Source organism: Herpailurus yagouaroundi, unplaced genomic scaffold, assembly GCF_014898765.1.
Source record: "Herpailurus yagouaroundi ecotype Mexico unplaced genomic scaffold, PumYag 29, whole genome shotgun sequence".
Taxonomy (NCBI): domain Eukaryota; kingdom Metazoa; phylum Chordata; class Mammalia; order Carnivora; family Felidae; genus Herpailurus; species Herpailurus yagouaroundi.
This window is the reverse complement of record NW_024412377.1, coordinates 52435466-52462631: the sequence shown is the minus strand read 5'-3', so window position 1 is coordinate 52462631 and position 27166 is coordinate 52435466. Positions and strand designations below refer to the sequence as shown.

Sequence of the window (27166 nt, the reverse complement as noted above, 5' to 3'; positions counted from 1 at the left end):
ATTTCAAAGCTCTTTGACATCTATCTGTACTTAGATGGAATGAAAGTATAATCCATTTTAAAATGTAATCCATTTGTGGTTTTGCCAACCTTTTACACTGGCCAGAGGAGACAGCCTCACCCACTGATCATCTAAAGTCTGTGCAATCAATGTAGCAAAATGTGCCCATAAGTGTGTGTGTGTTGGCACAGGCTTCTTTTTTTCCTACAGATATTCACCATGCTTCAGGAAAGCAGGAAATAGAAATGTGTCTGTTGTTGTTGTGTTGAATTCCAATTTGGATATTTTGTAAAACAACTTGCTGTCAGATTATTGGTGGAATTAAGGCTCCATTTTCTTTTCAACAGCTTTATTTGGAATAATCTTTATTAAAGAGGGCAGTATAGATTGATATACTTAAGCAGACTAAGGTACTGTATCCATGTTTACTATGGCACAGGTTAATATATTTTGGATATAGCTCATGCTGTGTACTGCTCAATATTTTTGGAAATATACATACAGGGTTTTTAAGAACTTAGTGGAAAAGATAACGCATAGTGTTCTTCCACTCCTAAAGTGAAAATTGATGGCATTTTAGAGTATGTCACTAATACTCTAAGTATACCACTTAGTATACCACTCTGTGATAATCAGAGTGGTATCACAGTATGTATTGTGGATCAGGGGATATTTATTTATTTTTTATTTTTTATGAGAGAGAGAGAGGGCACAAGTGAGCAAGGGGCAGAGAGAGTGGGGGAGAGAGAAACCCACACAGGCTCGGCACTGTCAGCACAGAGCCCTAAGTGGGGTTTGAGCTCACCTGAAATGGGACTCAAATTGGAACCATGAGATCATGACCTGAGCCGAGGTTGTATGCTTAACGGACTGAGCCACCCAGGCACCCAAGAGGATTTATTGAGTACGGTAACTATCTGGCATTGATTTCTCGAGTTAACTAAACAGGTCACTTAGCTTTTCAAGCTATGGTTTCTCATCTCTACAATATTGCAATACCTTATAGATAATGAGATAACGACAGAGATCTTTGTGCCATGCTTGGTACTGATCTTTCCATAGGTAGCAGCTGTTATCATTATTCCATCGTTATTATCATTATCAATTTCACCTGGAATATTGTGCTCAGAGTCACAGCATTTTCGAGGGATATTTAGCAGTCAGAATTATCAAAATGTGAATGATACATAAAGTATGGAGTATGAAGAACCAGTAGAAGAAATGAGTGGGAGGAAGGATGTATCCTAGGAATGAGAAACCTAGGGAGAGAGTGCAGTATTTGAATGGGATAGTTGTTTTCAAAAAATTGTAGTATTTCCTCTTAAGAGAGCAAACCATGTCCACTCTGGGGGAAAAACTAGACTAATGGTAAAAGATGCCAAAAGGCACTTTTGGACTGAAATATTTAAAAAAAAGAAAAGTTCATAGCAGTTACAGCTGGTGAAAATCCAGCAGGTCGTTCAATGCTATAAGACCATTTTCGGGGGGAAAAGAGGATTCTTGCTTTGGGCAAATGATGGGATGATATGATTTCTGAGGAGCTCTGGGTTGATGGTTACTTGGTACCAGCAAAAATAGGAAGGACTTTAGTTAAAGGACAGTTAGGCAAGCACTGGTTTCTGTGAAGATGCTGATCCCATATGTATATACATCTGGAAGCAATGTTATTTATGAAAAGATGAAAATCACATCCTGGCTACGATTTTAAGTAGATGGTGTGTGTGTTTTGCTGATGGTCTGTTGTTATTTAGCTAGCATCTTTCTTTTCTCAGATTTCCTCACAGGAATATCTCTTACCATTGTGTGTGTGAGGAGAAACACTCAGACCCCCATATCTTCCTGCCTTTCTAAATAATTTTGGACCCTCTTGAGGGTTTTTAAATATATATATTTAGTTATATTTATAATTAGTTATAATTATTTACCTAGAGAAAATCAAAGAGAACTGCAAATGCTCCATAGTGTCACTGCATACAAACTTAATTTGCATCGCTGTTCTATTTTGGTATTTTCTTGACTTGTATCTAGTGGTTTGGAAGTGGGGAGCTTTTCTTCCCCTCCTTGATGTGTGAGATACTTTGCTTCAATGTGATCTCCATTGAACCATCTTTGTTGAACAATTATTATTCTTATTCTCTTGTGACAATAAATAAGTACCAGGATGTGTGTTTAGAAACACTGGCACCTGATGCAGATAGTACTTGTGATTTGGGGTATTTGGACTTTAGAGCTTCTGTCCTTACAATTTGTCCATTATGAGAAAGTGAAGAAGTGACTTAGTTATAAAGGGTGCATCTTGATATGGAGTATGAAAAATGAAAATATTGAACTCTTTCCATCTAAAGCTTTTTTTCCCCTGGAGTAAAGAGAAATCTTATTTTTTATTCACATTTTTAAAATTTTCTCTTTCTGTAGTCTATTTTCTCCTTCTGGGATTCCTACAAATGGATATTGGGTGTCTCACATCTATCTACCATGGCTCTGAAATACAATTTGTAGATTTTTATCTTGCAGATTACTAATATTTATTTTATTCTAAAGAAATTATTATTAGTATTCTATTTTGGCCATCCTGTTTTCAATTTCTAAGAACTGTCTTATTCTTTGATAGCTCATTTTCCATAGTCACTTGTTTTCTTATGGAGTGTCCTTTTTAGTTTACAGATATCATTTAAAATTATTTTACAAGTTTTCTTCTCTCTTCATTGTTTGATATCCTTTTGTGATGGTATATGTTTATCTATTATGGTCTTTTTTTATGCTGTTGATTTTCCTTGTAAGTCAGCTAATCTTGGTAATCAGTTCATATTTGTAAACAAAGGGCTAGTTTGGCCAAGGAGTTACTGATACAGATTTTCTGAACTGATGTGGGTTTCCTTAGCACTTTTACATGACTGTTTTCATAGTCAGATTCTTCCCTGAATAAGGAGAGTGGGGACAGGAAGAGAACGGGGCTTGATGACCAGGCAGCCTTCCTCTTTAGAAGAGTAGGCTAAGATCTTTCACAGATAACCAAGGCTTAACTGACGTTTAAGTACTTTAGATTATTTCACCCTTTCATTTCTGGAAGGATGTGATAGAACAACTTATCCTTTTATTCCTCTCCATCTGTAACAGTACCCAGGGCTATCTGGCACTCTGTTCTGATTCTCTCTTCAGCCCAATATGTAAACTAGGAACCCAGGCAGCCCCACTTTGTTTAAGGAGCCTTCTTCCCGCATTGTCTAGGGGCAGTCACCACAGCCAGATATGAGAATAAGAAGTCTGGTGGTTGCATGGTGGCTCCTGCTCTGTGAACTTGCTGAGTCTGCAAATTCTCTAGTGCAAAGGTTCTCAACTTTGCTGCACATCAGATCCCTTGGGGAGTTTTTAAAAATCCCAATGAACTAGCCACACCACAGACCTATTGAATCAGTCATTTTAAAAGCTCCGTAGGTGATAACAGTGAACAAAGTTGGGAAAGAGTCCTCTCGGGCATAGTTTTCACTCTTGAATGAGCATGAGAATGTCCTGGACAGTTTGCTAAACACAGATTGCTGGGTCCTATCCCTGGGATTTCTAACTTAATGGGTCTGGAATGAGGCTCAAGAATTTTCATTTTTCACATTTGTTGGTCCTGCTAATGCTGCAGGTGTAAAAACCACACTTCTCTGACTTTAGTGGGAAAATCAGCCCTCTCCGTTGCACTTCCCTATGCAACACTTATTTCCTTATTTGGTTTTTTCTATCTACATAACCTCATCTACATTCTAACTTTTGTACTTTTGTGATTTTCCAAAATTATTGGCCCATTGATGTAATGATACCTGCCTATTTTATAGTGCTATTATGGATTTTTACTGTTCTTTCTTTTTACACTTATTTCTATGAGATTTGAATAAGGTAGGAAAGGTAAATATACTGTCTTAGAGTGGAATTCTCCTTTTTCATACACATATTCAATTTTTAACTACATAAACAATTTTCAACCTCATTTTAAAAATGTAATAGCATATCACAAATATTTTATGAAATATTCTCTTCTAATTTCTTGTGTATATCTAGTATTCTACATGTGGATGAATCATAATTTATTTAATGGGTTCCCTATTATACATCATAAAATGACTACTATTTTGCTCTTTTTAATAATGTAATTTGTGCATGATTGAAGCTATCATTAAATACAATCAAGATTACATATCTATGTGTGTATATATATAATATATATATACATATATATATATACATACATATATATAAGATTACGTGTGTGTGTGTGTGTGTGTGTATGGCTCTTCTATACAACGTAATATGTAATGTTAAATTTAAATTAGTTATTTAAAAAAAACACTACAAATTCAGTTCTTCAGTCTAACTAGGCATATTTCATGTGCTCAGTAGCCACATGTAACTAGTATCTGCCGTATTGGACAGTGTAAGTATATAGAACATTTTCATCATCTCAGAAAAGGCTGAGTAACACAAATATATGAGGCAAATTCATAGAAGTTGAATAAGTATATCATAGAAAAAAAATTTAAAGTCTTTGGGTATGATTTTACATATATCCTGATTTCAAAAATACTATAATATAAAAGGAAGCCAAAGGGCATTAGAATTGAAGTATAGTTATTTTCTTAATTGCAAAGAAAACCATTATTTTATTGTTCCTAAGTGGGCAAACCAAAAGGAAGCATAATTCATAGTGTTATAGAATTAGTATCTCCCATCTCACAGATGAAAATCTGCCTGCCATATTCATTTCCCGCAAGGCATCATTGGGCTCTCTCTGACATGGTGTTCAGAGCAAAGCAGTTTATGAAGTGTGTATGTATATCTTAGTAAACACTAGCCTAACAGGTAGGATGTGGATAAACTATATTATCCTGGCAGTGATCAAGATTGCCACATGAATTCACAGGAACCTTTGGCATTTAGAGTTCTAGGTAGAGAGAATTTGGGGAGATATATTTTAGCAGTAGACTCAGTCCCTTACCAGATTTTTGCCCTGTGTATATCAGGGTAAATACTGTGCCAAACCCAGGTAAATGAAACACAAAGGCTTCCACCCCTCATCTGTAGTAAGCTGACTTGGTAACTAAAAGAGCTCAAAGCTTAAGAGCTGTTCACCCCTCTGACCGTGTGGTAAGCGCAGGTGTAAAGTTTCGGGATGTATTGGCACAGGCTCAGCTTGCAACTCAAAGAACAGAGAGGAGCAATTATAAGGAAATGGATTCCCATTATTGGTTCTTAAACTGAAGTGTTTTCTTAAAGACTAAACAAGTTCCTGAGTCCCTCAGGACAGAGTTTTGGATTAGGCTCTGCTCAAAACCCTGTGCTATGTATATTTACCTTTCTGAAGGTGATGGCCACCTTTTATGTTTCTAATACTCATTTTTTTTTCCTGTTTGGAAACTTTCATTAAAATTAAAAAAATTGGGTTGAGGTGCTCATTGTATTTTACAAATTTTTCTGTGGCAGATCTCATGGTGAGAGGGTGGTGGGGGTACAGACTTGTTTACTTGCTTTTCCTTGAGGCTCAGGAAAGGTGCCAACAGTGCTGTCACCAAAAATTGTCTCTTTTTGGCTGGGCTGCATTTTATACTGTATCCTAATTAAGTGAAAATGCCACATGTGTGGCTTTCTTAGCATTTTTTAGTGAAAGCTGGAGAGCACTTCAGGAAACCTGATGTGAACATCATAAGCCAGAGGCATAAATACACCCACAGACCTTCCCTGAAGCATTTCCAGAAGACTCATGTTGTTTTTGTTTGATAGTTGCAGCCCAATGAATTATAACTTAGACTGACTTTTCTCAGATCCTGACTCTGGCTCCTTGTGTTACCACTTGGAGATATGGTCCTTTCAGTAGGCTTTCAAAACTCTTGATTTGTTTTTGCAAATCAAACACCTTTTTCTTCATGATAGCTTCCAGAGTCTATCATCTATCCCTACTCCCACCTCCATTGCCTTCAGTACCATGATTATTACATTTGTTGTTATCATGATCACCATTATCAATAATAGTCACTACCATTTATTAAATGTTTACTTTATATTAGATACAGTGCTGTATATACACATATAATCTCATTTATATGTCTCATGTGACAACTACTAATAGTATTTCTTCTTTACAAATGAGGATGTGGTACCTTAGAGAAGTTGTGCAACTTAGAAAAGATCACACACGTTAGCAGGTGAATGTCTAACTGAAGAAAACAGAATCCAGTGTAGCTAGTTTAAGCAGAAAGAGACTTACTTAGCTTACAGAATTCTTGGGAAGACTGAAGAAACAGACTCTAGGCTGAGCTTTTACATATAATTCTCACAGTCACAGCCCAGGCCTGTGTTGACAGGCAGTCAGTGTTCCTGCCACAGTATAATGACTACCTGCAGAACAGAGGGACCGCTGCTCTTACTAGACCAAAACCACACTGATTTTCAGGTAATCTGTACTAATGCAAGAGGTGTTTTGTGCTGTGCCTCTCTCACTTCAAGCTCTGAAATCAAGTCTCCAACAAGTGTATCCAATTGGCAGAACCTCAATTACATTTTGAACCATAGACAGAAGTGAGGAATTATTATTAGGGCAGTTATTATTATTATTATTATTATTATTATTATTCATTATTGCTTGACCAAGCTGAGATGTGAATACAGATCTAATTTTAGAGCCTGTCTCTAACCATTATACATATATTCTTTGTTTATACACCTAACATAAAATTAATATATTCCTGTTTGTATTATAAATAATTTATTTCTAATAATTCTATATTTATTAAATTCTACCTGCTGAGATAAATGCTTTCAGTGGACTTTGTTACTTTCTTTGCCTGCCCCATATCTGAACATTATATTTGAAGAATCCCCTGCTTTATGAAACAAAGCTCACCTTCCATAACAGAAGTTGAAAAAGCCTCACACTCATTCTCTCAGCCTTACTTGCAACTAGAAGGTGGGTGCAAGACCAAGACTGTACCAATCCCATAACTTTGAATTGGAAATCTGTGCTGTGAGAACCAGTGACTGTGGGAAAAGCCAGCCTAAGAAAGTTAGGAGCTATGGCAGTGGAGGGATGGAAGTGTTCAGGGGAACATATAGCTGTAAGAACCATAGCACCCCTACCCAGTGAAGTTGCCTTGATAACTCTACTAGGACAGTTCTGCGGTTTTGGACATTATTCCTGACTTCATAGTTTCCACACCTGGATTTCTGGCCTATTGTAAGTTCAATATCATTTTAATAACTGTGTCTTCTATTTAATTTAACTCGTCACTTTATATTGTTTGCAGCTAAGTACCTTGATTGCTATGCTTTAAAAAAATATATATTTATTTTGAGAGAGAGAGACAGAGACAGAGAGTGGAGGAGGGGCAAAAAGAGAGAAGGAGAGAGAGTGTCCCAGGCACTCTGACAGAGCAGAGCCCGACACGGCGCTTGAACTCACAAACCATGGAATCATAACCTGAGCCGAAACCAAGGGTCTCAACCAACTGAGCCACCCAGTGCCCCATCTATGCTTCTTGAAAAAAGGATTATGTCTTATATTATCCTTTATCTTTTATATTGCTTTGCAAATGACAGGTAGGTAGTGAAGAAAGTCTTTACCAATTTAATTTAATTCATTGATTTCATCAAATCTCACTCTAGAACCATGCCCTCCCAAAACAAAATAGTGCCATGAGGAATTCCCTGTCTTGGGATTTATCACCCTCCCTGCCCCCAAGCTATTTGGCAATTGATTTCAGATTATTTGCCTGAAAATATTAGAGACTTTACATGAATTTTTCTGTGGCCACATTAGGTAGAGAGACAGGCAGGCAGAATTTATTGAGCACTTAGTAAGTGCTATGTGCCTTATATTCATTGTCTTATTTTATCCCATCAACCAGATGAGAATAAGAAATTAAGTAAAGGTTATACCTGAGGCATAGTCAGGATTCATTCTCAGTCAGTCATCCTCAGGGATCTTGCTATCAATCAGCCTACCACCACTTTGAAAGTATACAAGGGAAGATGATGCTGAAGTCAAATAAACATTAATGCTGGAAGGGGGCATTAAGTTTTTAAGCTGTTTTAAGGTAGGAAGTTGCTCTACGCCCTTTGTCCCTGTAATTAAGGGAGTGTTTCTACTCTATGGGTATGTGCATGCTAATATCATAATATTCATAAATGTGTCAAGAATTTATCAAACCATTGCTAGTCAGTCACTTTGTTTCTTTTTTCTGATAAACAGAAAAAAAAATCAAAGATTTATTTCTCAGTAAAAGAAAGCCATTCATTGATAGTTTAACTGATTTCAAATGGCCCTTTTTGTCACCTTTAGAAATAAATATTTATTATAGATATATATTCTGAAACATTTTTGTACTTGAACCCCTGACATAAAATGCTGTTTGAGTCTAAACTTAATCAAATTTACTGCCCAATGGTAAGCTTTAGTGGACAGAAATAGAAAAAATACGTTAAGGATGAGCTGGCCTTAAGTTGAATAATTGTGGCTGTTCTGATTACAGTTGTATCAAAACAGTTTAATATGTGAGCAGAAGACAGAGAGTATTATAAATTACTTGCATATGCAAAACAAAGTTGTTACTTTAATGTGTCTTTCCAATTCTACCTTCTTTTCTTAGTGCTTATGTAAATAAAGGTCATGCTGCTTGTCTACAACTTTTAGTTGTGAAGATACATTAGCAGAATGTTCCTTAAAAAACAAAAGACTCTTTTAAGATCTAAGGACTATATTCAATGTAATACTAACAATACCTACCATTTGGAATGCCAGTTTTGCAGTGAGCCCTTTACACTGATAAGCTTACTTAATCTTCACAACAGCCCCTTGGGTAAGTACAATGTCACACTATTTTACAGATGGGGAAACTGAGGTTTAAGTAATTTAAAATACACATTTGGAAATGGAGACAATAGAACTCACTTAATTCTCAAAGCCTAATTACAGAGTATGATAATTTAACCATGTTGGTGATGCTTATTCATTGAGTTAATAAAAACAACATGCGCTTAAGAACACAACTTGAAACTGTAGCTCATAGTCAATTAAACACATACTTACTGGTACCTTACTGGGTTTAGGAAATCATCAAACAAAATGGGGAAAATTTTGTAAAAAGGGGCTCATTAAAGAGCCAGCAGAAGGATTTATTTTAAGCCAAAAGGGGTTTGGGATTCTCATTTTAACCATCCCTCTCCTCTGGGAAATCTGAGACAATGAGAATGCTTTATCAGGTTTTCCAGAAAGAAGAAAACAGATAATCTGCCCTATTCTCCATTGCCAAGTAGGGGATGAGTGACATTCCTGGAGCAATGAGAAATCCTCAGTCCCTCTAATCACTCTGTTGTAACATTTTAAAGTCCCAGTGGGCCATAATGCAACTCATGCACCCGGAGGAATGGATGGAATATATTTAGACTCAGTGTGGTCTTTTGCTTTCTTCTAGGGCTGGTCTAACGTGTTACTTTTCAAGACCTAATTTCTAGCATTTTAAGCTTCTTAGTTAAACATCATGTGCATCCATAACTCAAGAAGAAAACCAAAAATATATGAGAATAATCTCTGAAGCACAATATGCCATATAAAAAACAATTATCTAAAATTCTCAAACAAAAGATTTTCCTCTTTTTGTTTTGGCTATGGAAAGCAGAAAGAAAGGATCAAAGATTAAAGGCTTCTTTTTGATATTCTTTCCTGGACCTTCACAGGTTCCCCCAAAGAAGATGTGTTAATGATTATTATATTCTTGTAAATAACATTGAGTTGGTGAAAAATACCTCTTGATCACAAACTTAGAAGGTGTGTGAAGTGGGGTGAAGATTCTTGGGTCTTCAGCCCAACCATTCTTTTTTTTTTATGTTTATTTATTTGGAGAGAGATTGGGAAAAAAGGGGGAGAGAGAGAGGGAGAGAGAATCCCAGGCAAGCTCTGCACCATAAGCACAGAGCCCAACATGGAGCTACATCTAACTGTGAGATCATGACCTGAGCTGAAATCAAGAGTCAGAGGTTTAACCAGCTGAGCTACCCAGGCACCCCAGCCCAACCATTCTTTACCTAAGATCCACAGAGGCAAGACACTGCACCTGTACCAGAAAACAAACAAACAAACAAACAAAAACCATGAATAGCCTCAGGGATTTCTACCTTGCTATTCTCTGCCTGCAATACTTTTTCCTCCCTTCTTTGCCTAGCTCACTCCTACTCATCCTTCAAATCTAAAGCTAGAATTAATGTCTTAGCATTGTCTCTCCTAATTTCCCTCTCTCAAAGCACCTGTACCCTTTATTCATGCAGTTGTTACAGTTGTCATGTTTGTGGGTTTTATTCTCTTATAATCAATGCTGTGTTCTTTCTTGACTGTAAACTCCACAAGATAAGTACCATGGTTATTTTTTTATCATTCCATCCACAGTGCTGAATGCAAAGCATTGTAAAATTCAAAGTATTTGTTGAATAATAAATAAACAAATGGATTGTTGGACAAATAAAGAATAGCCAGCCCAGCCCATTTTTGGTTATCATTTGCTATATTTAAAGATCTCTGTTCAGTTTTACCCTCAAACTGAGGCCATCACTGCCTCCTCAAAGTAAGGAGAAAAATATCAGGAAGGGAAAAATGAGACTACGGTGTTTCATTAAGCCTATTCTCACAATGTAAAGGATATACAGATATCAGCTGCCTCCTCAGTCTTACAAAAAATGGAGAATAAGTAGCCCCTCAGTGGCCAGTCATGTGGGTTTTTTGTTTTTTGTTTTTTGTTTTTTTTTTTTTTTTTTTGTCATTAGGGCACTTTGGTGGATCATATTAACTGATTTTGAAGGATAAACCAATCTTACATTCCTGGGATAAGTCTTACAGGATCATAGTGCATTACCATTTTTATGTGTTATTGAGTGTGATATTCTAAGATTTTGTTGAAGATTTTTGAATCATGAGAGATACTAAACTATAATTTTTCATTTTTGGCAATGCCTTTCTTAGGATTTGGTATTAGAGATATGGGGCCTCCAAAATGACTAAGGACAGTAGGCATCCTCTATTTTATGTAAGTATTCGTTAGCTTGGTGTTTTTGTTTGTTTGTTGTTTTTCTTTCTTAAATGATTGAATTCAAAAGTGAAGCTATCTGGGCCTAGAGATATTGATATCTCTAGATATCAGAGACAGAGATATCTCTGGGCCTAGAGATTATTTGTTTGGTAGGGAGATCTGATAAATGCAATATCTTTACTAAACATAAAGCTGATCACATTTTCTTTCTTCTTGTGTCATTTTTGCCAAGTTATATTTCTACATAAATGTTTCTGTGTCTTCTAAGAGGTTGAATTTTGGCATAAAGTTGTTCATAGTATTCTCTTATTGTTCTTTTTTTTTTTAATTTTTTTTTTAACGTTTATTTTATTTTTTGGGGACAGAGAGAGACAGAGCATGAACGGGGGAGGGGCAGAGAGAGGGAGACACAGAATCAGAAACAGGCTCCAGGCTCTGAGCCATCAGCCCAGAGCCCGACGCGGGGCTCGAACCCACGGACCGCGAGATCGTGACCTGGCTGAAGTCGGACGCTTAACCGACTGCACCACCCAGGCGCCCCATCTTATTGTTCTTTTAATGCCTATAACATCTGTAGTGATAATCTCTTTTCATTATTAATATTGGTGATTTGTGTTCTTCCTTTTTTTTAATGTTTATTTTTAAGACAGAGTGAGCGGGAGAGGGGCAGAGAGAGAGGGGAGACACAGAATCTGAAGCAGGTTCAAGGCTCTGAGCTGTCAGCACAGAGCCCTGTGAGGGACTCCAACCCACAAACTGTGAGATCATGACCTGGGCCAAAGTCGGTCACTTAACTGACTGAGCCACCCAGGTGCCCCTGTGTTCTTCCTTTTTTATTGGTCAGTTTTGCTAGTGTTTTTTCAATTTTGATAGCTTTTTCAAAAATCATCTTTTGGCTCAGCTAGTTTTCTCTAGTGTCTATTTTTTACTTTATTGATTCCTGTTTTTTATTATTTTCTTCCTTTGCTTCTTTTATATTTACTTTACTCATCTTTTCTATAGATTTTTGTAGATGGAACCTTGGCCACTGATTCAAACTACTCTGATATGAGGATTTGAAGATACAAGTTTTTGTCTAAGCCCTGATTTATTTGCTTTTCAAAATTTTAATGTATTTTCATGGTCATTCTTCTCAAAATATTTTCTAATTTCTCTTGTGATTTCCTCTTTGCCTTATTAATTTTTTGAAATTGTGTTGTTTTACCTCCAAGTAGTTGGAGTTTTCCTAGCTATAGTATTATTAGTAATTTCTAATTCAATCCTATTGTGATTAGAGAATATATTCTTTGTAGTTCCTACCCTTTTAAAATTTATGGAGGCTTATCTATCTTGGGTAAATATGCTGTATGCAATTAAAAAGAATGGGTATTCTGTACCCAATGGATGTATTGTTCTACACATGACAATTAGATCAAGATGGTTAATAGTATTGTTTGTATGTTCTCTGTTGTTGCTAGTTTATTTTCTAGCCCTATCAAATCCTGGGAGAGAGGTGTAAAAATATTCCTGCAATATTTGTGTAATTTTTCTTCCTCTCATTCTGTAAATGTTTGCCTCATGCATCTTAAAACTATTATTTGTGGCATATGATAACTGATATGTCTTCCTGATTAATTTCCCTTTATTATGAATTGCCACTCTTTATCTCTAGTAATATTATTTGTCTCAAAACATATTTTATTTTATATTAAAAGAGCCATCTGGTATTATCATGCTTGCTTTTTGCATGGTTAATATTTTTCTGTCCATTTACTTTCAATGTGTCTATGCCTTTATACTTAAAGTAGGTCTCTGTGGTCTCATATAGCAAGGTCTTACTTTTTATATTCTTTGATAATCTCTGCTTTTCAATTGGATGAAAATGTTTAGACCAGAGGTTAGCAAACTGTGACCCATGAACCAAATCCAGCCTATGTCCTTTTTTTATGTGGCATATTGCTAAAAATGGCTTTTTTATATTTTTAAAGAGTTTTGAAAATGAATGTACTGAGAAACCTTAAGCCTGGGTGGTTACCTTTGACTGCACTATTGATTGACATTAAAATTTGACCTCTTTTCATTTTTTCCTTTGCTGGATACCCTATCAATACAGCTTAAAATTGTCCTTACTTTCTGGGAAGTCACATTATCTTGTAATTTCATGTGTAGCTTTTGGTCAACTTTAAAGTTGTATATCTTTCATATCTCTTTTCATAAAAAAGAAGTCAGGTCTCCCTGTGAAATTTCATTTTTGTTTACTTTTGTTCTTCCTTTTGTCAGTCATTTCTGTATCCAATTCTTAAAAAAAATTCCCTTCTATTTGTTCCATTAACAAATTTATAACCATATCGCATACACTTTTATGGACACTATTTTTAAAAAGTTTAAACGATATACAAGAGTAGCCCTGACAAACACATCAACTCATTAATAGTTTGTTTTATAAAGTTATTAAATTGGCTGTAGATCCACTTACTTCTCTAATTTAACTTATATTTACCCTACTAATCAATATGGTTATCAATTGTTTCCCTCAAAAAAGGTATTTTTAGAGGTGAAGTATGATATATTAATAGCTAACATTTATTTAACACTCTATACGATAACCAGTTTTGAATTATTTATAAGAATCATTAGATTTCATTGTGTGAAGTACCCTTTGAATGCCCATTTTCAGATAGGGAAACTGAGGCACAGAGAATTTAAGCAACTTGCCCAAGAGTTCACAGACTAATAGAATCAGAATTTGGGCCCAGGCTGTTTGGTTCCAAAGCCTGGGCCATTAACAACCATTCTTGCCCCACAATGCAACTGAAAGAGCATTGTATTTGGGGTCAGGAGACCCAAGTCAGAGCCATTGACTTGTGCCAGACATCAATTAAGTTCTTCAGAAAGTGGAGGAGTTATACCAGATTGTTATTAGGTGTTTTTAGTTCAAAATAGTATGATTATTTTTATTTACTTAGATGCCTTGTCATTTTCATATAAAGAAGAGGCAAGGATAATGAATAATCATAAATACTGTCACATGGGCCTTTTATCAAGGTCTAAGTATGTGACAGAACTGGAGTTTGAGCACAGCTCTGTCTGCGTCCAGAGTTTAACACTCTGTCAGAGTTGGCCTCATGAGCACAAGACCTGGGCAGTCAAACAGGGCCTCGTCTTGGTATAAGCATGAGGGGACTCGTGCTTGATATAATGCTCTGCTGCCACTGTCTGAAATTCATAATTTGTGAACAAGAGACCTCTCATTTTAATTTTGTACCCCACAAAATTATGTCACCGGTTCTGCTTTCAAATCCATCTACAGTAGTCTTGTGCTGCTGCGTTGACAGCAGAAATTCATTTGGCATGAGGGTTAGGGCCAGGAGATGCTCACTGATATGGGGACATGATTTGTGATCCAGTACCTTCTTAGAGACAACTTACGACCCATCAGTGAATCCTGAATCTCTTGGGTTGACGGTCTCTTCTCTGTTGTTTCTTGTCTTTTGGATTCTGGAAGAGCAGAGTTTTTCATTACATCTTGTTAATATCTGAAGCCAACTTCTCTGAGTCAGTATCAGTTATCTTTCTAATTGGAGAAATAATGAAACACATTTACTTAGATCTCACATAGACAAAGAGAGAGAAAGAGAGATTTCTCAATGTGTATTCCTGGTTTTCTCTCTGAACATGATTCCTAATGCTAATATTATGTATTCTTTGTTGGCTATGATGTTAAGTTTTCCATTCCATATGAAAATTCAAAATTTGTATTTTAAATAGAACAAGGTTTTATTCCACCCTTTGAAACTACTTCACATTTGACTTACTTACTCCCACCCACTCTTACCCCCAGGAGAATATCTCTATGATAAAAGAAACTAAATTAAAGCTGTTTTCCACAAAGAATATAGCCTACTAATGCTTCTTTGATATCACAGATTTTTAAAAATCTGTCTTGTTAAAATGACCCTCCATTCTCTCTCAGTCTCTCTCTCAGTCTCTCTCTCAGTCTCTCTTTCTCTCTCTCTCTCTCTCTCTCTCTCTCTCACACACACACACATACACGCACACACATGAGGGCATGGTTTGCCATTTTTTAACATATGCTCCAGCTTTACAAAGTTAGTTGAAGCAAACTTGTCAAATGCCAAAGTGTACAGTAGGAAAATTTCAACAAAATGTCAGGAGAAATGGGAAACCTAGTGAATTTAAGAAAATCTGTCATAAAGATGCATTGCATGTTTCTTTCTGCCTAACTTTGGGTGACATATGGAAGTTTAAAAATATAACCTAATGATGTGTCTTTATGGTAAGAAGTTTATATAACCTAATTGCCACAAAACTGTCATTGCTGGTTAATTTATTAGAGTAATAAGATATTGTACTCTTAGAACTTAGTTGGAATAAATTCTTCCCAACAACACTGATGGCCCCTGAACCATAAATTTTCTATTTTTGATGCTTGTTTGAAACCTGAGAAGATGCACATGTGGGCATACTATTCTTTTAACCATTTTTCTTGGAGCACTGGTATAGATACCATACCAGTGATCCAGTGATAGGTATAAGTTAGGGACAGTGATAGGTGAATTAGGGACAGTGCTGTGAACCTTCTCTTATGGGAGAAGCCTAAGTGTAAAGGATTGGGAGGAAGGAAATAGAGACTAATATAAAGGCCTGATCATTTATGGGAAGTATGAGCCCTCAGATTCCACCCAAATGCTAGCTTTTTTTTTTTTTTTTTTTTTTTGAAATAACCTTAGGTTCACAGAAAAGTTACAAAGATAGTACAGAGAGTTCACTCAGGATTTTCACCTAGCTTCCCCTGATGTTACTATTTTACATACCATGATAACATTTCTCAAAACTGAGAAATCAACATGGGTAAAATCCTATTGAATAAACTAGTCTTCATTAAGATTTCATCAATTCTGTTCCAGAATCTAATCCACGTGTTGCATTTAGTCATCATGCTTTGTTAGTCTCTTTTAACGTCACAGTTTCCCAGCCTTCTTTTTTACTTCATAATCTCAGAACTTTGCAGAGAACTTGCTAAATATTTTCAGAATGTCCCTCAGCTTGGGTTTTCCTCGTGTTATATCTTCTGATTAAACTGGTCCACCCAAATATTTAATCTTCTTCCATAAGAAAGTGCATGAAATCCAATAGTGCTGACTTGAAAGCAGGAAAGAGCAGGGCTACATGACCATATTTGACTATGTAAAAGCCAAGGTGATTAACTGGAGTAATAGTCTATTAGTTTAAACATTGGCTGAAAATTTACCATATAGATATTTATTTCACACACAAAAATAATACCAACAATATGTTCCAGACACTGTGCTTTATATACGTTGCCTAATTTTATTATCAAAACAACCTATGATTCAGGTGTTAGTAGTATTATTACTGTTATTATAATTATCATCATCATCATCATCATCATCATCATTATCTTTGAGTTGAGGAAATTTAAGCTCAGGGAAAGTTAAGTTCCCAGTAGTACAACTCAGTACTGTCTGTGGAATGCATCCTTAAACCTATGTCTTTCTGATTCCAAATACCTTACTATTTATTCATTAAACAGTAAAAATTTAACTATGTAATTCGTTACCCCTTCTCTGAAAGAAGCCCATGTGTTCCAGAGGTGTATTCCAGAGGTTTTTAATTGAGTTATCCCAGATATTGATATTATATTGGTTAAAATTTTTATGGAAACATTTCCTTTATGGATATTGGTCAAAAACATACTCTAAAACATTCCTTCATCCCCTCTGTCTTCCTCTCTCTCTCTCTCTCTCTCTCTCTCTTCCTCTGTCTCTCTTTCTCCCATCTCTGTTTCCTTCTATATATAACACACACATACACGCATACGTATTACAGATATGTTTTTGTACATAAGTATCTATCTATATGTATCTGCAAATATAATACTCTATGCGATCTATGAAAAATCATGCTTTCTAAACAAATCTCATTAATTGGTGAAATTTTTATGCTTCAGTGCCAAGATAATATTAGTCAAAGTCTACTTTTTTTTTTTTTTTTTACATTTTTGACATGAGTCAGTAGAAAGAAGGAATTTTAGGAGTATATTTTAGAAGTTTAAATATCTACAGTTTTGGCACGGTGCCACCTACTAAATTAGATGGTTACAAATTATTAAACTATAACTTATAATGGTTTGTGCCTTAATTTGGATGCACCACATTCTGGCATTGTTCCCATTGTCTATTGTTATAACAAAGTGCACTAAATTGAGAGTTACTTATTATCTAGTTCAACAGTTCAATGTTAAAGATAAGTAATCAATATCTCTAAGGTCATTAATCTGGTTAATGACAGAATCATGGCTAGAATGTTTAAGTTGTAAATTCCTTCCTCCCTGATATTCTAGGATTCTGAAAAAATAAATTGAGCTAAGTATTGATTAAAATAAAGTTTTCTAATTTAAAATTTTTTCACGTTTATTTTGAGAGAGAGAGAGAGAGAGAGCGAGAGAGAGCATGCGCACAGGGGAGAGGCAGAGAGAGGGAGAAAGAGAGAATCCCAAGCAAGCTCTATGCTGTCAGCACAGAGCCTGATGTGGGGTTTGATCTCATGAGCTGTGAGATCATGACCTGAGCCAAAATCAAGCGTCAGAAGCTCAACAGACTGAGCCACTTAGGTGCCCCTCTAATTATATTTATTTTGCACATATGATTATAAGAGACCTATAGTATACTATGTGGGTATTATATGTGATTTTATTTTCATTTTTACCACAAATAAAGCAAAACTATATATTCATGATTAAGGTAGTTAATCAGCATGTTGCCATTGAAGGCTAAATATTTGGTGATACATTAAGCTTTATTTAATTATTAAAGATATTTTTAAAATCTAAACATTATCTGATTTTATGGAGGATGTTGCATAGTGGAAGAATGATTAAATGCATAGTGACCAATGTATCTCATTTAGAGTTAAAATTAATAAAAAATATGTGCCAATAAAATGTGATTTATATAGTAAAAATCCGGCATCACAAGCAAATTATATGTCTCAGTTTGAAAAGTGTTGATAGGCTATAAATAATAAATTTCTGAATAATGAACCTTTAAATGGTTATTTTTAATATATCAATGGACAGAATTTTAAAACCTTCTTTTGACATCTTTGATGAATGATATCTTGAAAATATTTTCTACTGAATCTTTCTTTAAATTTTTTTTAACATTTATTCATTTTTGAGAGACAGAGAGAGACAGAGCATGAGTGGGGAAGGGGCAGAGAGAGGGAGACACAGAATCCAAAGCAGGCTCCAGGCTCTGAGCTGTCAGCACAGAGCCCGACGCAGGGCTCAAACTCACCAACCATGAGATCATGACCTGAGCCGAAGTGGGACGCTCAACCAACTGAACCACCCAGGTGCCTCTCTACTGAATCTTTCTGAAATGCTTTTTCACAAGTCAGAATCAAAGGGTGGGTGACTCCTCTACATGACATCTATAGATACTTCGAGCACCTAATAAAATCACTTTCGAGGAATACGTCTTGAAACGGAATTTCCCACTATTGCAAATCTTTTCATGGATTCTTGGAATTATGGCCAGCATTTTTGCTCCTAGTGGAATAAGAGCAATTTGAAAATGAACGACGTATGTATTTAGTTTGTGATCAGAAATCGTAGTTCGGTTGTCTGTGACGTGACAAACCTGCATTTTGAACTCTTTCAAAACCTGCTTTGGCTTTTCTGTGCCAGTTTTATGAGGCTGAGTTGAAATTAAATCCTTAAAGCTGTTAGGATTTATGTATTAATATCTCCCTAGATTTAATTATGTATGGTTCATTTAAAAAGTGGCATTTGAAAATCTCTAGACGTGTTAGTCTTTAGTAGTTTATTTATTTAAACTAACAGTTTCTTATATCATGTTTTATTTGATTTTAGACTTTTTAAGTACTTTTACCTATATAGGTCTCTCCTAAAGAAAAATCATTGACATGACTCACATCTATTGCACAGGGTTAATTACCTATTTCAGCACAAAAATAGAAGAAATGTGAGCAGTTATTGGCATTAGGTTATATATAGATTCTGTGTGGTATAGATAATCTACAGTCTTCACACAGCTAATTTGTACCAATGAGTTGTTAACACATATGCTCTTTGATTCTATGAAATCCTTCAAAGGGCTAGTTTGACAAAAATATTTTGACATAATAGAAAAGTTTCAGTTTACTCTGATAACTTCAAAGGATACATTTCAACAGAGTGAAGTAGGACACATCAGGCTGGAGGATGCCTTAAGTGAATGTAGCCTCTCAGGTTCCCAGGAGATTTGGTGGTATTAGTACTTCACCTGTCTCTGGTGAGAGACTGTCAGGACACAGGAAGCCCCATGCTGGGATAAACAAACCTGCCATACCAACAACTCCAACATGATCAACATACACTGCTATGTGTATGGTCTGTAAATATGTCAGTAATTCACAAAGCTAAGGGCAGAGTGAGCATGGTAGGCTCAGTGAGGGAATACAATACCACAGGATTAGAAAATGGACATTTCATTTATTTTAATTACAAATATCACATTTGAATTTGATTGTGATATATAAATATAAATATACAAAGTATAAAATTTCTTTATCATCCCTCCTACAGCATCAATAGATTATATAGCCCCTCTAGAACTTTTTTCTATGAATACTGTTTTGTGACCACCCCCTCAGGACTGTATGCATCATGAGTATCCTTCACTGTCAATGCTAATAGGTATCACTCAATTTTTTTTTCAACACTTGCCTAGTATTGCATCATATGGATGTGCCATAAACTGTTGAATCATTACGCTGTTGATGAACCTTTATGTCTTCCCTGAGTTTTCACTATCATATACAGTGAAAGCAATGAAAAGACAGTTTACCTGTCTTTGCGCACTTGTATTCCATAGCATATTGGGTTAGTAGAACTGGAAGTGTTGGTTGAAAGGGATATTTCCATTTAAAATATTTATAAATAAATTGAAAACAGTATATTTTATCAATATTTAACTTTTTTTTTTTGCAGTCTGATTGGTAAATACTGATTTCTCTAATTAACCTGCATTTTTCTATGACCACTAGTCAATTTGTGCACCTCTTCAAATATTTATCAGATAGTGATGTTTTTCTTCTATCAATTTTGGTATTATGCTAACTTTTCTTTTTGAAATGTTTTATTTTCTATTTGGGAAAGGATAACCCTTTGTTTCACATTTATAAAGACTCTCTCATCTTGTCATTTGTCTTTTCATTTGGTTTATGGTGAATTGCATCATAAAGAAGTCTAATTTTTTATGTGGTCTAATCAACTGGTCTTTTGCTATCTTGCCTTTGGGTGTGGTTTTATGGTTATAATATTCTGCTACCCGAGAATAATGAATATGTTCTTATATAATCTTATATATTCTTTAAATATATTGGTATAGCCCTATATTTCCATAACAAGTTAAGCTTCTTAAATTCTTTGGCAGAATTCTAAGTGCTGGTCAGCTTCCCAAAATGTATAAAGAATAGTCCTGTGTATTCTCAATCAGAGGAATGGAAGGAGTTGGCAGGCCACATTTTGTAAAAATGTAGTGTATTGGGGTGCCAAACTTCATATTTTAGTTTCCTGTCTTTACTATAGAGATAGTTACATAATATTAAAAACTATTAAAGCTTTTACTGTGGTATTAAATCACAATAAAGCCCTTTAGGCTGGGAGATTTTAGGGGGAGAATCATGTCACTTTTTAAAATGTTAGCAGAGATCACAAGCTTAAATAAATCTATGAGGGCCACTTAGGTTAAGTACAAACCTCATATGGGTGAAAATAATGATTGGGTAGGTCCATTACATCAAACCACAGATTTTAGTTTTCTAGTGGTTATTTTAGAAGAATAATTTGGACATGAAGGGAGAACAGCTTGAGCTGAGAGTGCTCGAGCTTCTCCAGTGAAATCCAGGAATCCACTCAACTTCTGAATATAAGTTTCTTCATATTACATCTCAACACTCACACAGAGACACAGACACAGGCGCGCGCGCGCACACACACACACACACGCACACAATATTAAAAGCTAATTATGTGATAGGCACTGTTCTAGATTCTTTACTTGACTCTCTCACTTGATCCTCATAATAAGGAACTAGGAACTGACTATTCTTTTCCTTGCTTTCTGAGTAAGGAAACAGAGGTGTAAACAAGGTAAATCACTTATGTAAACTGGCACAGGTAGAAGTGAGGGAGGCAATTTGGACACTGGCATTTTGATTCCAGAGCCCAGGGTATCACCCCTGCACAGACCATGCACCTCCTTACAACTCCACTCCAGAAATAAAAATAAATAAATGAAAATGAAATAGGGAACACTTGTGTAGCACTTCATTATTTTGCAAAATAATTTCACAATCTTAATACATTAATTATCCCAGCCATCTGCTCAATTCCCTGAGGTTAACTTTATTATTCTGGATATATGGACAGGGGAACTGAGGCACAGAATTTTTAAACATGTTGTCAAAGGCCACACAAAAATTAATCTCAGACCCCAGCATAAAGCACAGATTTGTATCTTTCCAGGGTGATAATTCTACTCTCCTTCCCCATAACAACAGCAAAGACCACATTGGAGTAACGTGTTTAAAACATACCAAGATTTTTAAAATGTAGCAATAGAAGTATCAATATAGCAGTGGATTTATAATTTAAAGTGGGTTTTTGCACACAGTGTCTTTAGACTCAACTGCCTTTTATTGGAAGATAATATTGAAGAATTAAGTGTATACAAGAGACAAAATTTATTTTATTTGAAAATGCATAAAATGGAAATATGCTCCAAGCTTATTCCAGATTTGACAGAAAGGACACTTCAAATTGAAAAATAGAGGCTCCTCTTATCGCCACATGTTCTCCAATTCTTCCTGTGCTGCTCTTCAAAAAAAATTTTTTAAAGTTTATTTATTTATTTAGAGAGAGAGAGCTCAAGTGGGGGAGGCACAGAGAGAGGGAGACAGAGAATCCCAAGCAGGCTCCACACTGTCAGCTTGGAGCCTGATGTGGGGCTCGAGCTCATGAAACCTGATCATGACCTGAGCTGAAACCAAGAGTCGGACACTTAACCGACTGAGCCATCCAGGCGCTCCTCTGTGCTGCTCTTCAAACAGGCTGACTCCTTTTCTCCTTATTGTTTTTGCAAATGCTTTTATCCCCTCCTTCTGGGGTATACTTCCATAGCCAACTCTCACAGCTTCACCTGGCTTATTCCTAACCACATAGCTTAAATGTCCCTTTTTAAAAATAAGTTTTCCCTCACCAATCAAATTAACTAAGCCCCCTTATTATTAAGGCTTTTAGTACCAAGTACTTTTAGCTCTTCTTGCAATACATAATTATGTATTTATTCTGGTGTTCATTTGTTTAATGTCTGTTTCCCCATTATTCTCCACTAGGGCATGGACCATGTTTATGTCACTCAACATTCAGTATCTAGTGGTTAGCACAGAGCATGATATAGAGCAATCAGTGGTTATTTGTTGACTTAATAAAATAAACTTTTTTCTTTCAGATTTTATGAGTGTAAGCATTCTTAAACTACTGAATGCTAACAAGCTAAGATCCATTCCCCTATTTTCTATTTTGCCACCAAGAATCTTGCCTCCCTACCTAAGAAGGAAACAACCTTGAAATACCAAGGAAAATGTAAAATGACTATTTCAAGCATCAATAACCAAGATTGTTTCTGTTTGTTTCATAAAGAATTTTCTAAATGAGAGGGCCTTTCCACATCATCGCTACTGAGAAAGAAATGAGATAAAGGTTGCTGAAACATGTATTTACAGAGAGATGTTCATGAAAGATTTTGCATTAAAGACTTCAAAAATGATTGATGTACTAGAATTCAGTTGGGAGTGTGTGTGAAGCACATAGAGATACAGTTGACAGATATTTGCATCTGGAGTAGAAGAGAATATTTATCTCAGCTTTTTTGATGGGGACTCTTAGATTAAGAAAGACTAGAGGAAATCTGAGACCTTGAACTTCCTGGAAAAGGTTACAGATGCTCAACAGAGAGATTCCAAGTGCAGCTGGGGATTTCTCATTCTGCCGTTGACTTCATGGGTGTCTAGACAGTGGTCCGGGGTAAGAATGTGCAAAGGGGCAACAGGCTAATTACGATTTTGGGAGTAGAAAATCAGGAATACAATTTAGAGGATGAAGGAAGAAGTCACAGCAAATGTAAAACTGTGTAATCTCACCTTCTTTTACTTACTGTCCCAAACAGTGTACATCAAGAGACAATTCTCTCCCCAACTCTCAGAATAGGGATATTGAGTGGAATGCAAGTGGAGAATATAATCTCTCTGAGGAAAGGATTGTGTTTGTCTGGATTACCCAGTACAAGGCCTGCCCTATAGTAATTATTGTATAAACATTTGGTGTTGAATTAATAAAATTCTCTAAGAGATCATCTCTTAACCATATCAAAACTGTGAGTTTATATCATTGGCACATGGATGATGCTATTAGTAAATAGGCATTGGATGAATGAGTGGATGAATGGATGAATAAATGAATGAAGGTGAACACATGGTTACCACAAGAGAAGTTTAGGGCAAACTCTCCACTTTTCTAAGTCTTAACTTAGAAAACAAACTGAGAAGCATGTTCTCTTCTACTCCATACCCAATTATACACTTCCATATGGCAGGTGAAAATTCCAGCCACCCATCTATATTTTATAGTTAAAAATAATAAGAGGTAGGGCCTTTGAGTGACAGTGACATAAGATGTCAGACACCATGGGCTCAGGAGTAAAAGTTCCTCACAATTTTTGACTGTTGGAAGAACGGGAAGAAGGCCAGAAAGGAGTAGGAGATGGCACAGGTAGCTTGAATCTAGAAGATGATGAAGACATGACACTTAGAAGATGGGCAGGGATGATAACTGGGCCTCCAAGAACAATTTGTGAAACTGGATATATAGTCGCAAAATAGAATTGGATCTAAACACCCAGAAGCAACCCCCTTTGTAATAGTTGTAACAAAAATTAATAGGAATGGAGTTAATAGTTCTAATGGAGTGGAGGACCCAAGAGCCATATCATTGTTAGCAAATGGCAGAATTCACATAGCATCAAAGTTGTCCTGTAAGAGCTCTGGCGCCTAATGATGTCTAAAGAAAACCTGAAACTCCCTCAGCCACCTGAAGGACAGTGTTACAGCAGTTAATCAAAAGGAAAAACCGTAGGCATCCCACCCCCATTCAATTTAAGTAGTCTTCATTTTCCCTTCATTTTCTAGATACGTCTCATAGACCTCAAAGTACTGATAAGGAAGCTCACATTCAAAGGCAGTTTATGTTAAGATACTGTAAATGATCCTATTTTTTCATGCATTTGAAATACATAAATTGTGCCATAACAAAAAATAGATGTATAGGAAAAAAGATGTCTCTAAGAATGTATTCTTTATTTCACATTTATAAAGTTAGCTTTATAGTTGTGTTAGCAATTAACCTACTTCATGTCTTTATTTATCTAGCTGACCACACGTTTTTCTAAGGGAGTGTTTCTTGAATTTGGAGAAACTGACCCTTATCAGAATTTTAGAACTACTCCCATAAATCATCTCCCCCAGAAAAGGCGTGAATATCCTTTAACAAATTTTTGCTTGTAACCTAAGAGCTTTTGCTAAGCCCTTGAAGGCTCCTGTGTACCCCAGGTTAAGAAACTTTATTATAATGGGAAAATTTTAACACCGACTCCATATTTGATGTTATTATATATTATTGTTGTTATGTACTATTACAATGTGTTTATTTTTATAACATTATAACATGTTGCTATATTTTGGTGTTATGTTTAGGTGACATGGTATTTGTTTCAAAATACTCTGTGGTGAGTGTTGGATATAGGTTAGCACTGTCCAATAAAACATTCTGTGATGATGGAAGTGTTCAACTGTTTTGTAGAGTTATATTGTCCAGTATGATAGTCACTTGCCACATGTGGCTGTTGGGGCCTTGAAATGTGACTGGTGTACATGAGGATCTGAACTTCTGTATGTTATTTAACTTTAATGGATTAACAAGTGCAGACATATTTTACTGGACAGTACAGTAACAGATCAACATAGGTGGAATGTCAAGTGATGACCTTAAAGTTGGGACTATGACTGTTATTGAAACTGTTATATGTTTGGAATGGTCCATAATAAACCAGACACAGAAGGACAAGTACTGTATGATTCTGCTTATACAGGGTATCTGCAGTAGTTGAATAGAAGTAGAGAGTAGAACGGTGGTTGTCAGAGGCTGTGGGTTCGGGAAAATGTGGAGTTCATTTTTTAAAAATTTTTTTTAACGTTTATCTATTTTTGAGACAGAGAGAGACAGAGCATGAACGGGGGAGGGTCAGAGAGAGGGAGACACAGAATCTGAAACAGGCTCCAGGCTCTGAGCTGTCAGCCCAGAGCCCGACGTGGGGCTCGAACTCGCAGACCGCGAAATCATGACCCAAGCCAAAGTCGGCCGCTTGACCGACTGAGCCACCCAGGCACCCCGTGGAGTTCATTTTTAACAGGTAAAGTGTTTTAATTTTGCAAGATGAATGAGTCCTAGAAATCTGCTGTGCAACATTGTGCCTATAATTAACAGCACTGTATGGTACACTGAAAACTGTCTTAAAAGGGTAGAGATGGGGCTCCTGGGTGGCTCAGTCAGTTAAGCGTCCGACTCTTGACTTCGGCTCAGGTCATAATCTCATGGTAATGGAATTTGTCCCCACCTTAGGATCCATGCTTATCATGGAGCCTGCTTGGAACTCTCTCTCTCATCTTCTCTCTGTGCTCCTCCCTCACTTGCATACATGCTCTCTCTCTGTCTCTCTCTCTCTCTCTCTCTCTCTCTCTCTCTCTGTCTCGCTCTACCTCTCTCTCAAAATAAATAAACATTCAAAAAAGAAAAACAAAGTAGAGATCATGTTACATAGTCCTACTACTATTTAAAAAAATAGTAAGAATTTTCTAAAATTAAACAAAAATAAGAAAAATTAGAGGGAAAAACACTTGAATAGACAAATGAAGGAGAAACAATTAAGTCTGGGGCACCTGGGTGTCTCAGCCAGTTGAGCATCTGACTCTTGACTTCAGCTCAGGTCATGATCCCAGGGTTGTGGGATTGAGCCCTGCTCAGGCTCTGCACTGAGTGTAGAGCCTACTTAAGATATTCTCTCTCTCTCTCTCTCTCTCTCTCTCTCTCTGCCCCTCTCCCCAGCTCATTCACTCTCACTCTCAAAGAAAGAAAGAAAGAAAGAAAGAAAGAAAGAAAGAAAGAAAAATTAAGTCTTTAAAACCTAGTTCTTTTGATGTCCATCCAGAGTTCTCTTTGAAGGATGACAGATGTTTATTGGATTCTTGGCAGTATTTCCTCAGGAGAGGTTGCCAAGAGACTGGCACAAGGCGATGCATGGCAGGAGTGGAAGGCTCTGGGTATCCACCGAGCTGCGTGAGTGGAAGATGTAAGCTTGGTCTGTCACAGTGAAGAATAGGTCTTTATGACTAGATTTTAGGGTGAGTGTGAACAGTGATTTAGAATTAAGCCATGGAGCTTACCATTGTATAAGAGACAGAAACAACATGTGTATAAGCCAGACGATTTAGAACCAATGAGTATGATTTAGGTCCTTGAGAGACAAGTCATGTGACAATGACTCTAGGAAGGAGTAAGAGCTGAATAAAAGGAGGACAATATTCATTTGCCCAGCAAGGAAAGAGTGGCTGAGAATAAGCAGAAGTATTATTGATATAGAATCATTCATTCACAAGACTGAAGACTATGACCCAGATAGAGGATTGTGAGAGTTCAAAATATGATCAGTAAGCTCAATGGAGATAGATAGATTTGTGCTATGCTAGGAGATAGGGACCTTCAGTTTTATACCCCCTTAATCTGAGTGTCTAAGTCATTTTGGGAAAGTCTCTGATGAAATACTTCCCCTTGCCATAACAATGTACTGTCCAGCTTTTTCAGACTAGCTACAGAAGACAGAGCTCTTCCTGAGAGTGGAGGGGACCTGAGCCAGAAGCCCTGACATTTGTTCCCATTTGCCATTTGAAGTTTCTTCTCCATCCTTCTCCCCCAT

General features: G+C 36.3%; 1 protein-coding gene and 1 pseudogene across 3 annotated transcripts in view; both read left to right on the top strand.

Annotated features, from left to right (window-relative positions):
- Positions 1–27166, top strand: part of GABRB2 (gamma-aminobutyric acid type A receptor subunit beta2) — a 250599-nt gene that overhangs the window by 129966 nt on the left and 93467 nt on the right. The gene's annotated exons all lie outside the window — the stretch shown is intronic.
- On the top strand, positions 22093–25411 carry LOC121010372 (ubiquitin-conjugating enzyme E2 variant 1-like; annotated as a pseudogene).